This window comes from Octopus bimaculoides, chromosome 1 (assembly GCF_046866305.1).
Source record: "Octopus bimaculoides isolate indiv1 chromosome 1, ASM4686630v1, whole genome shotgun sequence".
Taxonomy (NCBI): domain Eukaryota; kingdom Metazoa; phylum Mollusca; class Cephalopoda; order Octopoda; family Octopodidae; genus Octopus; species Octopus bimaculoides.
This window is the reverse complement of record NC_142928.1, coordinates 61,440,443-61,456,945: the sequence shown is the minus strand read 5'-3', so window position 1 is coordinate 61,456,945 and position 16,503 is coordinate 61,440,443. Positions and strand designations below refer to the sequence as shown.

The following is a 16,503-nucleotide window of genomic DNA, read 5'->3' as shown; positions in this document are numbered from 1 at the left end:
TCACTCCAAACACCATGATGTTGATTTGATGTTTGTTTTTTATAACTCTCTGTACATGTCCTGAGATTGATACCCAAACACACTTCAATGTTTGTTTTAGAGCTTCTAGCGCGAATGCAAAGCTGTATAGCATGTCTTTTCCAAATTTCTGGCTGAGTGAATTGTGCCATGGTGCTGTATTTCTGACAGACGGTGCCTAACTCAACCTACTATACTATGTAGTTGACAAAAACAAAAATAAATAATGTGCAAACACGAAATTAAAGATATTAATGTACACAAGTTACCCATCACATCCTGTACGTATATATATATATATATATATATATATATATATAAGAATACATGTACACTCACACATATACGCACCTATACGTACATGTGTGCACACGCATATGCACACACACATATATACATATATATATATATATATATATATATATATATATATATATATATATATATATATATATATATATATATATATATATATATATATATATACATGTATGATATATATATATATACATATATCATTACATGTGATTCTGGATTTTCTTATTGGTTCTCAATTTGCAAGCGTATCTCCTCGTACTGTTTATGTGCGTAAGTCATTCTATCAGTGGATGAGATAGGCTCGAACGAAGACGGGATTGATAGATTATTGAAAATGTAAATAAAATTAGGATTAATTAGTAAGTTGAGATCTTACTTCAAAGTTAGGAATATATATGCACTGAGGTAAAAAAAAAAAAAATAAATAAGGTGGTTTTATGGCGGGAAATATCTGCAGAGGGGTGAAGGAGATAATGTTACAGAATTTGAAACGAAAGATGTGCCAGATGAGAAGCGATTTTGGTGAGAAAATGTTGGAGGGAAGAAGACTTGGGATAAAGAAAAGATACGAAATAGTATGAGAAAGGAAAGGGAAGGGTTTTCTATAAAAAATAAGAAGAAAAATAAACCTGTAAACAAAAATGTATACGGTGCATTAATCAGAGGCATGATATTTAATAAATATTTTATGCACAAAAAGCATGTATTATAAAATATGAGATGTATATTTCGTAAATCCAATAATTTTTGCGTGACATAGCCGCAACATAACTAATAAAACTGCAGAAAAAAATTGATGAGGTCGAAGATAGATAAATGGATATGATTCAGTATTGTTAGGAATCTTGGTAGATGTGTTGCTATGTAGATTAATTGGAAAGAAGAATCTATGCGTGTAAGCAGTTAAAGTGAAAGATTGATTCTGAGAATGGAAATCAATAGATATCTGAGTAAAAGTTAACATTTTTTTGTGTGTATTGGAAAGTGATTTTGTATAATTAGGTGAAATAATTAGAAACCAGGAATTTTGATACGTTATATTTTTTTGGAAAAGCGCGATGGGTGTGGAAAGTATGAGGACGGTAGAGAGTAAATCGTATTAGAAGTCAAGTTTGATATGAAGTACTGATATGATTCTTTCAACAGAAATATTACAGTGTAACATAAAAACGCAGATCTGCATGTTGATATGGAATCCTTTCAATCTAAGTCCTCAAAAATAAACTTCTCATTGTGGATAAGTTTACCAAATATAAAGACGATGCCGTTTGGTACTTTCAGTATGTTCTTTCGGTTTAACATAAATTACGGATTTGGGTATCCTCATATATAAAAGTATATGGTGGCTGTCTACTCCTTATGCAGAGTTTGACCACCTCTTGTACCACCATGGCATGTGATTTGGTTTTTTTAAGCCAGACAATGTTCTGAAAAGATTCCCACATAGATTGCACCTCCGATTTGGACCACCAAGAGTTGCAGATAAGTTCTGCTCTTTGTGTATCTTAACATGTCTTTTGAGGCCACCGCTGGATTTGCAAACCTTCTAGCATCCACTGAATTCATATAGGCAGAATACTTGGTGATGGTTCGTATTCCATGCGTTCGTAGATGTTATTTTTGGCCATCAAAAGTGAGGCATTGACTGTCACAGACTGTGCCCACAAAAAGGTCATTGTCATTCACCTTCTCGATTGCTACATTCTTCCCTAGATGTCTTTTGAATCTTACTTGCGTTATCCTGGCCTGTTCAAATGTTTGCACCCCACTCCACTCTTTGTTCGCCATCGAACCCGATCCGAAGCAAGGGTTTCTATGTCTTCAAAGTAGTTCTTATGCCGTCCTTAAACCATTTAAAAAGTTTTACACCAATAGCGCCTGCCCTCTGCAAGCTCACCATAAAACGGCTGTTTCGGCATGCGGTCATCTGCTATTCGAACAATATGGCCACACCATCTCAATTGGTTCCGGAGAATCTTAGCTTTAATTGAGGTGATGCCTGCAGATGGAAGGACATCTGTGTTTGGAATAATATAACTCCATTTAATTTTTTAAATGCGATGAATGCATCTTAGGAGGAATTGTTCTAACAATTTAAAATGCCTTTCATAACAAGTCCAAGTTTCACAGGAATACAACAAGGGTGGTAAGACAAAGATTTGTAAAGATCCAGCTTTTTATACTTATTTATATGTCGCTGGCACCAAACGCGTGAATCCAAGCCACCAAATGCTTTTGTTGCCATTTGAATTCGCAGCTGTATTTTTGTATCAAGAATGCCATCATTTTGAGCAGAGCTTCCAAGGTAGATGAACGAATCGACAACCTGAAGTAATTTCCCGAAACAAAACTTTTAGTGGGCTTACAAACAGCTCCACACGCAGTTTCATATATTACAACTGTTTTTTACAAGTTAATGGCCAAGCCAAAATCATCACAAGCCGAGTCGAATGTAGATACAAGAGATTGCTGACCTGTTCCAAAATGACTGACAAGATCGCAATCGTCAGCGTACAAATGTTCCCAAATGAATGAAGTAAAAACCTTTGTTTTGGATTTCAGTCTGATCAGAAGATTAAAAACATTCCCTTTTGCTCGATATCTTATGTAAATACCCTCCATAGAGATTTGAAAAGCATGTGACAATACAACAGCAAAGTATATTGCAAAGAGGGTGAGTGCATAAAGGTTTCCTTGCTTTACTCCATTTTCCACAGCCAATGATTCAGAGAGCCTACCACCAAAATTGACTCCAGCGTTCATATTTGATGCAAAGCCCTGGTCATGTTTACAAATTTTTCTGGGCAACCTATTTACTTAGGATTAGGAGTATCGAATGCTTTGTTCAAATCAACAAATCAATGGTATAGAGCAAGATTCTGTTCAATGCACTTTTCATGTAATTGTCTGACAGTAAATATACAATCAGCTGTGCTCCTGGAGGAAGGAAAACCACGAAAATCGCCACACAGATCCTTTATCCCCGATTTATACAAGAAACTAAAATGGCATCAATCTTGTCTTGAGGCACTTTCTCAATTCTCCAAAAGTGACAAATTAATATATTTAAGAGTTCAAACATTTTATCACCTCCATATTTCAGGACTTCTGCACAGATTCTCTCAGACCCTGGAGACTTATTTTTATTCAGCTTATTCACAGCTAAGTAAATGTCATTTAAAGTTGGTTCAAATGCCATCTCTTCTATGATTGGAAGGTGTTAATTTTTTTCTATCGTCCTCATGTCAACGGATGATGGTCCATTCAAAAGTGCAGAAAAATGTTGTACCAAACGCGTATAAATAGAAGCGGTGCCAGTCAAAAGAAAACGTCCATTTGCTGTTTTCACTGGTACTATTGAATAAGATTTTGGGCCATATATCTCCCTAATATGAGAATACAAACACTTGGCATCATTTCTATCAGCTGCTTCTTGTGCCCCTTTTGACTTATCATTCCACCATTTCTGTTTGATTTTCCTTAGAGCAGTCTGCACTTTCCTTTTCAGCTTTCTGTAAGCTTCGTTTGAGTTGGGGTTAAAGGACCAAGAAAGCAGTGTATTGCCTAAGTTTTGTTTTTCTAAAAGTAGGTCATGAATTTCTGCTGATCTATCTGAGAACCAGTCACTGGATTTATGCGATTTAAATCCCACTGAAGAACTTGCAGCCTGAAATAATTTTGTATTGAAATATTCCCATAGACAGTTTGGGTCAAGATTGATACTTTCTATACCATCGTGGAATCTTTGCATGTTGTTTGATAATTTAAAGTTTGCAATATTTAAACTTTTTGGGTACCTTAGGACCAGACTGTCAATTTTTAGGCATTATCGAAAAATCTATTTTTCCACGCACTAGACGATTGTTAGTCCAGCTCTCTGCCCTTCCTATGGGCCGAACGTTAGACATGGTTTTCATATCACGTTTTCTAATCGGAATATAATCTATGAGATACCAGTGCTTAGATCGTGGGTGCATCCAGGTGGTTGGTGACAACCAGATTATTCTCAGTACAAAACGTCAAAAGAGCTACTCCATTTTTATTACATTTTCCACTCCCATGTCGACCTGAAATCTGTATTGTGCTCGCCTTAGTTTATGATGGCTACATATAGCCAACGTGCAGTTCCTCTATCAATGACAGAAACATCTAACGCAGTGTATCAGGTACATACAGACGAATGAGGTCACAGATTTTGGTGCTGCCAATTAACATTTTGAGTCGGTTCTTTCCATTTAGGAACTATAATGTTTTGCATGCAGTCCTTATGTAGCAGGCATTTATTGTTGAGATTGATTCAGATCTGCAAATCTGCATGAAACTCCGTGTGACGATACATCTTTGCTAGCATTAGAGTCATCGGCGTATATTGTACATTCTCATTATATTCACAGTCGGTAGCTCTTGTTTCTTTCTTGAAAATGTCAAACTGTTCAAGTTTTGTATCTTGTAAACCGTATATAAAGCATAAGAACGCCTCTCTTCTTGCCTCTATTATACACTTAAGCAATACAGAACAAAATGTCCTTCACATTTGAAACCTTTCAAAAATTACGGACCTAAAATATATTGTTAACAGTCGATTTGAATATACCAACACGGTCCAACAGAAATTCCACGTGTTTTTAAATCTTGTGAAATGGATTACGCTAAGTGTTTTTTCATCGATTCTGCACAAAAGACCTCGGGCACTTCGATGTGTACAAAAGAAACGTTCCGCTTAAGATCAAATTTTTGGAGTTGACCCAGCTGTACCTGATATTGTTGCTGATATCCTATCACCCTTCACATAATGAACTTAAATATTCAACTCACGCCTATTCTTTTGCGGTACGGAAGAGAATTTAGTTCAAGGAGACAATGATCTGCATAAGCATATATGTGCTTCCATAATTTAATCCGCACTTTATTCGTTTTAGTGGGAAGTTTGTCTTGAGATAATGTATTCCTTATATAAATAAGTTTATATAAATATAAATATGTATATAAATACGTATATATGTATATAAATATGTATATAAATACGTAAAGATTATAGAAAAGTGTTAATACAAAATTAGCTGTAATTTATTCCTATATCTATTCAAACACTCGTTAATCTATTTTGAGAGAAATGAAACCTGTATATTTCAAATAATCGCATATATCAGCAGAAGTTGTGTTTAAAATATTCTTATGCTGATATTTAATGTGTGTTTCTAAGTGTGAGTTGTGAGGGTATATTTAAATCATTATATCCTTATTAAAGACACATAAATGTTTACGTAGATATACATAGCAATCAACAGCATCACTATTTAACTGCCTGAAAGTAACTGAGGACGGCAATGCGGTTCTATAATATGATATTCATACACATTTCCATGTTAATCACGTCGAGTAATATAACATCTCAGAGACATATTTATTTAATATCTGAGTATACGCTAAAGTTGGCCATTATATATGCTATGTCTCTTAAACACGAGTATTTGAAAATGATTCTATGCGCAGGCGTGACTGTGTATTAACAAGTTAGCTTTTCAGCTACATAGTTTCTGGTTCACTTGCACTGCGTGGCACGCGTGCAGAGAACAAAAGCATTGTGAGGAGATTTGCTAGAAGGAAACTAAAAGAAGCCACTTGAATATATATATATATATATATATATATATATATGTATGAGGTGAGAGGGATAACTCCCTTGGCAAACAGGACACAGTCGTGTGTCGATAAGCCAGCTGGAGGAGATGTCCTCCTGGGGCTAAAAGCAACAGCAACGTCCACCCCTAGGGGTCAGCCACACTTAAGTGGCAATATACTACACTTTATCGTGCAGTTACTGTTAATACTTCATTTAGAGAATTAACATTGTTTATATATATATATATATATATATATATATATATATATAAATGTGCGTGCGTGTGTGTGTAGAAATACATATACATAAATACATATATATATATATATATATATATATATATATATATATATGTATACAAACATGTGTGTGTGTAAATTATTAAGGTGGCTGGTTACAAGTTCGAAGCCAAAAGACACAAGTATGATCGTCATTAAAGCGACTAAGGATGCTAGTCAGCACCAGCATTTCTAGAAATAAGAGTTAAAACCACGCTTAGCCACGGGAAAATTGACTTATCTATTAACTAACAAGGGAGATAACTTCCATACTGCAAGCGAGAGTGTCAGATTAGTGATTTCGGATCGAATTAATCTTCATCATTGACACATACTCTGTTCCCTAGGATAAAAATTGATGTCGCCTTATCAGTTTAGAGAAAATAACATACCAATCATTAGAATTTGGTAAAATGGTAAGGTGAAAATCATAAATTCTTAAGGTGACTTGTAGCAATTTATAAACCAAAAGGCACAAGTACAATTGTCATTTGAGTGATTAATATTATAAGTCAGCACCAGCATTGCTAGAAATCATCGATGGTCTGATACTATTGGTCTCTGTAGGGAGGTTGTCTTCCTTCCTTGGCAGTCAATAGGTAAATGCTTTGCAAGTGGCTAAGAGTTGTCTTGACTCTTATTTCTAGCAATGGCGGTGCTGACTTGCACCCTTAGCCACTTACGTGACGATTATGTATATATATATATATATATATATATATATATATATATAATACACACGCATACACACACAAACACACACATATATATGTGTGTATGTATATATATATGTAAATATATATACATTGCTGAATAAAGATTACTTATTTGTTTGTTACAGCTACCATTGGTTTCAAGTTAGGAAAGATCTCAACAAATATTAAAGCCAATCCCATAAATTGGTGTCCATTTTCATTTCGAATTAAAATGGATTAAATCCAAACTGGAGACGAGTTCCAATTTTTCTATACCATTGCCTTCAATAATTGCTGAGATATTTCTTACGGTGGTACTAATTTTAGCTTTAACACACGAAGAAGTGGGGCCATTTTGTACGACTAAACCTTTCAAGGTTGTGGCCCAGCAGAGCCGCCATCTAATGAGTGAGACATGTAAAGGTTAAGAGTAAAGGCATGTAGACAGGCATGGGAATGTAAATTTTACTGGGGTTTATATTGAAGTATTGAGGGGTATGATACATATACAGGTGTGTCTGTCTTTGTATATATTATACATACATAGATATAGAGAATTACAAGAGACAGATAGGCAGAAAGACATATATAGATATGTATATATAAATATAAACATACATATATATATATGTGTGTGTGTGTGTGTGTGTGTGTGTGTGTATGTGTGTGTGCGTGTGTGTGTGTGTGTGTGTCTATAGATAGGTATAATGATATATAGATAAGTAGAAAGGTAGGATGATCGGTAAGCAGGTAATCAGAGGGGGTAAGATAGATATAGAAATAGATATATAGAAAAAGTGTTATAGAAACTGAGAAATAGGTAAGTGGATATCAAACTTCACTTGCCTTCAGATTCCTTCATTTCGTTGCTATTACTGTACAGCAGATTGAATTTATATATATCATAGACATCAGACATCACCGTACATTACAACAAATAAGTAATATACTCGCGGGAAGAAAATGACATTGCAACATAGATGTTGGTTTTATTCTATGGTAGGATGTTATTGTCAACAGTCTAATTTTATTTCTGCTCTCTGCGTTCAAATTGCAACGATGTTGATTTTGTTTTTCTTCCTTTTGTGATCGATAAAATAAGTACAATTTGTGGAGTGGGATGAATGTAATAAAAGTGTCGAATATACGTGACGTTGCATATATATATTCGTAAATACATAGATACAACAGAGACACACAAACAAAGACACGAACACGCACACACATACACGCACACACACACACACACACACACACACAGAAAGGTGGGTGTGAGAAATGCGTAGGTCTAAGGAGAGAAGTAGGTAGCTTTTATGCTGTCCATCACGAAGAAACACTCACACAAACATACACACAAACACATAAATATACATACACACATATATACATACAAACATACCTACTTAAACACATACATATCATATGTCTACTATACACCATTCTGAACTCGTGATTACATGTGTGTACGTTTATAAATTTATGAGTGTGTGTGTGTGTGCGTGTGTGTGTGTGTGTATGTGTGTGTGTGTATGTGTATCTGTGTGTGTGTTTGTGTGTGTGTGTCACGTCCTATAACTATTAACTGTCTCACAACTTTTGTAGGGTCTTCCCTGCTGCTGTCACTATTCTTTACGATTACGACAAAATTTTCAAATTTGGTATATTGAAATAATTTTCCATGTTAAATCCGATATTGGTATCCATCTGTTCCTAACATCCTTTTGAATTATAGTGGAATTGGATTTCAATAAAACTCCCCCTAGGGAGCGGGTTATAGCACATGTTTACAAACCAGCTACGATGATCTACGACACGCGACAACACCAGAAACAATACTCGGACTATCCGTTACTGTATTTGTAAAACTATCTATCTAATTTATTTTAATTAGATGCATATTCATTTGTTAAAATATTATAAGGACATTCCTTATTCACCCACTAATCGTATTAATAGTTTGTCATACCTATTTTTAGAAATAAACTATTACCATAAAGGTTAATAAAGTATTTAATGGCTTAATTACACTTAAATCATTCTAGAAATTATATATTGACATAGGACTGAGGATAGGAATAGGAGCGGAAATAAAACGCGAAATGAACAGGAAACGGGATACGACATGAAACAGTGAAATGGGATTGGGAACTGGAAATGACCCCTACTAATCCGGGTATTACCGGGTAATTCAGTTAGTATATTTATATATTCATATGTTTGTCTATGTGAATGTCTCCTTCAATGTAAACATATGCTGGGAAAGGTATACAATTCTTGCTTGCAAGTGTACACTTATACACATAGTCACATGAGCTCTACACATGTAACTGACATAGACTTACACACATACATACTCACACATACATAGTTTATATGTGTTTCATTTACAATCAGATGATAAATGATATTGATGCAAATGATGCTTTGAATTCTGAATATAAACAATTTGTATGTATCAGCATGGCCTTAGCATTAATCTGAAACTTGTCAAATGATAAATGGAAGTTACATCATAATATACATGAATGTTTATGTACACACATACACACACACACAGACACACACAGACACACACACACACATATATATATATATATATTTATATATATATAAATATATACTGTATTTACAGCTGTTTCCTACAAATGCGTGGAATCATACAATGGAGAACGACAATTCTACGGATACAGTCTATATTAAATTTCAGAATTTCTAAATCCATTGATACACAGGTAAACACAGACACATACACATAAGTATATGTAGAAATATATATATACACATACATTCATACATACATACATATTTACAGAAGTTTATACTTAATTTCTATATAAATTTAAGATATATTCTCGATAGTCATAATGTTTGAAGAAACATTTTCTCTATTTCAATATAAATTTAAAAAAAAAAGATATGTGTGCCGGAAAACTCAATCCTTTTATTCTACTTCTTAAATAACAGTATGAGAAGATATTTCTTTCAGTATACATATAATATATCTGTACGAGGTCTGATCAATAAGTATCTGGACTATTGCCATAGTAATGAAGCTGAAACACTCAGAGTGAGGTTGCTTGGCACTGATTGACCATGACCTCTGGTGTGCATGTGCATAAAGTTTAAAACGTTCTAGCTCACTCCCGATGTTTACAACAGTGCTGTGAAAGAAGGTGTGTAGCGTATGATCATCGCATTCACCATGACAGACAAAGTTGCCATAGCGATACCTGGTCAGAGGCCTACGCAATGTTGCAGAAAGTGTATAGAAAGGAGTGTATGAACCGCACACAAGTGTACGAGTAGTTCAAACGTTTCCAAGATGACCGAAAAAATGTCGATTTTGACGAACGTTCTGGGATACCTTCAACCACCAGAACTGAGAAAAACATCGCATATGCGGGTTCATGAGGGGAAATAGTCGAATCATCAACCATGAGTTATCAGAGGATGTGCAGATTAGTCACGGTTCAGTTCAGTTTGTTATCAATTAAGATTTAGTTATGATACACGCGTCTGCCAATTTTGTACCAAAACTGCTTTCAGCTGACCCAGAAAACACTCGGATTTCAGTTGCACAGGATCTCCCTGATAGTATCGATAACGACAAATCCTTTTTGAAAACTTTGCGCAAGCCTCTGAGCAGCTAAACCAAGATTTTCACAAAATTTCGTGCATATTCTCCGCTCAACTTCGTTTGCCATTGTCAATGCGACGATCACACGCTACACAGCTTTCTTCCAAGCAGTGTTGTAAACAGCGGAAGTGAGCTAGAACGGTAAAACTTAGTTTGTATGCACATCAGGATTCAATGTCATTCCATGGTAAGCGGCTTTACGGTGTGTGCTTTAGCCTTGTTACAATGGCAACAGTTCGGATACTCATTGAACGGACCACGCATATATATATATATATATATATATATATATATATATATATACCGACCAGTATATATTAAAAATACGGAAAGCCGGTTTATGCGATTAACTTAGGTTTCCCGTCCATAAAGTGTTTAGCTTTATGGCGTATATAGGTGTGTATATACGTATGTACGTACGTTTCTCTGTGTGTATGTATGTATGTAAGTATGTATGTATGTATGTATGTATGAATGTATGCGGGGGAGAGAATGAATCAAGAGAAGACTAGAAGGCTTAGATGGAATGAACCTGTGGAAAATGAGCAAGTATTGCTTTTTGTATTTGTGGTTTGTGAGAAGTATTTGTGTTGTGCAGGCCTGGTCAGCCATCAGAGAACTCACAGGAATCGATCCATGGTAATTTGAGATAGGGATATTTTTCACAACAGAACAGGTGCAACATATGGAAATGTGTGCAGCTCAGTAGGAGGAATGAAATGGCATGTCAAACGAGTTCATGCTGTGGTCCTTGTTTATTTTGCCAGACAGTACAACTGTGCATTATGTAATACAATGTCCAAAACTTTCGCCGGCCTCCAGAATCGTACATGGGTATCACATTGCATCAACATTGACTTATTAGTATTTCTTTCTAGCAATGGCTTTACTCGTATACGAGAAAGCAGCTAAGATATAGACAGATGTTTGTGTTGAGTCTGAGGACGTATGAAAAGATAAATGGAGACATAACGTCATTATCACTCGTGATCATTCAAAACGCCATGATGTTGACTGGATGTGTGATTTTTATCATTCTCGGTACATGCTTTGGGAACACAGTAAGCCAAAGATTGTTCTGTGTGTTCCCCATCTCTTCATATTGGAGCTTCCTGCACGAATGGCAAGTAGTACAGCGTATCGTTTCCAAATTTTGGTAGAGTGAAATACGTTATGGTGTTGTTTATCTCACAGATGGTGCGCAACTGACATTAATATACTGTGCAGTTGGCAAAATAAAAACATGTATGTGTGTGTAATATATATATATATATATATATATATATATATATATATATATATATATATATATATATATATATATATATATATATATATATATATATATATATATGCACAGTCACAGATGCGTTTGTCCATCTACATACTATGAGGGCGCAAACACTAGTTGGTATTGAAAAGTGTAAGTATACTGACAATCAATGTGCGCGTGTGCATGTGTGTGTGTGTGTGTGTGTGTGTGTGTGTGTGTGTGTTGTATGTATATATGTATGTATATATATTCATATATGATGTAAATATTTGTGCATGTATATTTAGATGTATATATGACTATAAAATGAATATATCTGGATATGTATATATGTGTATATATATATATATATATATATATATATATATATATATATATATATATATATATATATGCGTGTTTATGCATGTATGTTTGTATTATTCATGTACATATTCATCGAGTTCACTCACTGATATAATACAAAGATAGACCTTGCAGAGTATTTCGTTGAACAAATTAAACACTTCCAACATAATCGAAATGTTGCATAAATTGCCCATATAGTTTTTTGTTTTATTTTCCTTTGTGCCTATGTCTTCTTTCTGCTGTTGAGATATTCACCTTTTCATCGACCGCATTGATCTTTCAAGACATGGATAACAGGCCTTCATCACAACAAAAAAATTTTCAAACCCAATGTTACATCATTCTGGGTATATACTACATTTAATAAACCTCATCCTGCTTCTTTCTTATCTAAATAGTGTGTGCTGATATAACCTTTAAATTATTGTGCGCCATACTAGCTTCCTAGGACCTCTATGTAATTTCTAAAGGTTTTCCATTATACACTTTTAAATGAAATTGGAATGCCGCCACGGTTGCTTCGCCTACATATCAAATTATCTCATGGAATTACAGAAAGTTTTGTTACAAATTATTGTTGGTACAGTTGTTGTAGTTGTTGTTGTTTTTGTTGTTGCTGTTGTTGCTTTTTTTCTTTCAGTTGTATTTCCATTTCTTTCCAAGTGTTTTCTCGATACCTGGGGCAAACAGACGCATGTATATTCATACAACCAATAAACTAAACGCAACACATTTTTCATTTATAAAATTGAGTAAAGTTTTGTAGAAAATAAACTATTTATATGAAGGCAATTTTTCTCGCAACGACATTCCTCCTCTCAGTAAATATGTCGTACCCGTTTTAAAAAAACCCTTAAAATAATTTAAAATCTAGTGCAGCGGTATCTTACTTCACGAATTAGTGTTTTTATTTTGGTCATTTTGCTAATCTGTAACACACTATGAGTAGTGCCTTCATTGCTTCTTATATTATGTCACGACTCTAACTATTATTGTTAAATATATGCTTCCTAATGCAGTTTGCACAATTCTTATATCGTAATGACTTTCTAAACATATAAAAACCAAAAACTAAAACTCTCTGCAAAATGACGATTAGCACGCGCGCGTGTACACACAGAGACATATGTGTGTGTGGGTGTGTACCTGCGTATATATATATATGTATATATATATATATATGCGAGTAAAAATAAATACAAAAAAGGTGGGTTTTTTGTATGATTGTGTATAGAGGAATATATTATTTTGTTTAAAAGAGTTCCAACACTGTCTGTTTTTTTATGTTTTATTTATATTCCTGCAGAACCAATGTGGGGTATAGAATATGGAATATACAATATATAATATAATATACAATATATAATATAAAATAAAATAAAATAAAAATGGATGGCACCATGAAAGAAAGTATTGAATGTAAATGAAATATTGAGTGTTCAATATAAAGGATCAAATATATAAATATAAATATATAAAGGCGACTCGAGTTTCAAGGCTATTTCCCTTCGACGTTCGTCAGAGTGTCTACAGAGTGACATGCATCAATCTACTGTAAATTGTTGAAGTCTTTGGTGTATGACTCTGTAGACAATCTGAACTTCCATTCAGCTTCACATTTTGTTTAAATATCTTTCTTGTCATTTGTATTTTTATCTACAACACTGATAACTGCCTACTATAAAATATATTGCTGTTTTTTATTGCTGATTGACCGACCAGAAAAATATATGCTTCAACTTACAAGAACATATACACAAACACACACACATACACACACGAACGCACGCACAAATACATACACGAACACGCGCACACACACACACACACACACACACACACACACACACACACACATATATATATATAACAAATGATAGAGACGGACACAGCGATCGTTTCCAGCCATCTTGCAAACATCCCTCGCGAGCGGAATACTGTACAGCTGGTTGTGGTTCATCCCGCAATGCAGACTCGTCTCGTCAGGTAATGTTATAAGGGGTGTCTTGTTAAATAAATTCGGTTCGAATACACCACATAATGTTGGTGACCGTATGTTTAAGCCGTTGGGCAGAAATAAAATTGTCTAAGGTTGTTAAGAATAAAGAAAAGAGGGAAAGAGGGAAGATCTGTGTTAGACTGATCCTGACTGGGGGCGGGAGACAGTTCGTTGTGGATATTTAGTTGGGCTAATTTTACTGTCAAAGGTAAATATATATACTGTCGCAGTCAGCCGTATACATTTATACAGAATCGAAAGAAAATGATTTTCAAGTATGGGAAGAAAACGAACAGAAAAGGTCAAATATTTAGGGGTGGAAGTAAGGTGGATTTGCTAGGAGAGAAGGGGATGGGGAAGAAAGAAATGGAAATGGGAGATATAGTTTCAGCTATTAGGGGAACAAAGCAGTCGGAGTGAAATTGGTGGCTTACTATTAGATTGTCAAGAAAGTTCTTGCGGAATTTTAAATTTTGGTTTGAAATGATGTATTTTCAAATTAATTGTCGTTAAATTACTTTGTCTTTATATATCATGTTTCGCTCTATCTAATCGTGTTACTCTTTTCTTTTTTGAATAGTTAGGCCATTTTTTTCCGGAACGTTCAATACAAAAGACAAAAAGGACATTCGCACAACTTTCTTATTCCTGTTCAAGCTAGGCCGAAAAGCTGTTGAAATAGCTCGTGATATCAACGAGGCATTTGGCCCAGGAACTACTAATGAACGTGCAGGACAATGGTGGTTCAAGAAATTTCTTAGCGGTGACGAGAGCCTTGAAGATGATAAGCGTAGTAGTCGTCCATCGGATGTTGTCAACGATCAACTAAGAGCTTTAGTCGATGCCAATCCACGCACAACTGTTCGAGATCTTGCTTCTGAGTTGGACGTAACGTATACGCCAATTTCCAACCACTTAGAAGAGATTGGAAAAGCAAAAATATTTGAGAAATGGGTGCCACACGAATTGAACGACAAACAGAAAAAAACGCCGTTTTGAAGTGTAGTCGTCCCTTCTTTTATGCAAGAACGACCCGTTTCTCGACCGGATTGTGACTTGTGAGGAAAAGTGGATTCTTTACGAAAACCGGTGACGCTCAGCTCAGCTCCCGAAGACAAAGTTGCACCGAAAGAAGCTCATGGTGACTGTTTGGTGGTCTGCAGTCGGTCTCATCCATCACATCTTTTTGGATCCAGGTGAAACCATTACGGCGGAGAAGTACTGCTAGCAAGTTGATGAAATACATATGAAACTCCGACAACAATAGCCAGCATGGGTCAATAGAAAAGGACCATTTCTTCTCCACGACAACGCTCGGCTGCACGTCGCACAACTGGCCCTGCAGAAGTTGAACGATTTGGGCTACTAAACTCTGCCTCATCCGCCATATTCATCAGATCTCTCAGCTACCGACCACCACTTTTTCAAGCATCTCGGCAACTTTCTGTCTGGGGAAATGCTTCAAAACCCAAGACGATGCTAGACAAGCCTTCAACGACTTCATCGCCACCAGAACGCAGGACTTTTACGCTACTGCCATAAATGAACTTGTTTCGAGTTGGCAAATGTGTGTTGATTCTGATGGTGCTTATTCCGATTAATAAAGTTTTGTTTGAGCCGAGATATGTGCATCTGAATTTAAAGGTGACAAACCGCAAGAACTTTCTTGACAACCTAATACTTACCAATAAAACAATATAGTCTTGTGTACATGCGTACATTTTGTATGCGACGATAGCATCCGATAGTTTTGAACGCGCACGTACTCGCCTGCATATTGGGTGAAGTATTAGGATTAGAGTTGGTGATGGTAAGTGGGTTTAAGTACGTCATAGGCTTATGGGCGGGCGCCGGGGATTTAGAGTGTTGTATTAATTAGCGTAATTAAAGATAACTAATTGCTGGTTTCTTAGTTTCTTATTTTTATTTTAGTCGGGTATATTATACCGGCAATGTTAGTTATGGTAGAGTAGAAAAATTTAATAGATTGGGCGTTGAAAAGTTTTCTAAAAGTACACTGGACCCAGGGAAATCTTTTTCAATCAGAGCAAAGAATATGTGTCTGCGCGCGCCCACGTATGTATATATGTACGTATGTATGCATTTATGTATGTCATTATTCAGTTTTATTTCTATGTATGTATGTACGTATGCATGCATGTATATATATCATACTGTGTAAACGAATACATGTAACTTGTTTAAAATGTGATTTGAAGTACTCGACGCTCTATTCTCCACGGGAGAAAGTGTCGCCTTCCGTTTTGACTTTGTTCTATTGTTTTGCATATGATAGATGATGATTATTGGCGAA

At 35.3% G+C, this 16,503-nt stretch overlaps 1 pseudogene; it reads left to right on the top strand.

The window, feature by feature from the left end:
• LOC149137564 (histone-lysine N-methyltransferase SETMAR pseudogene) overlaps positions 1–15,790 on the top strand; it is a 29,738-nt pseudogene extending 13,948 nt beyond the window's left edge.
• Positions 15,791–16,503: the final 713 nt, after the last annotated feature.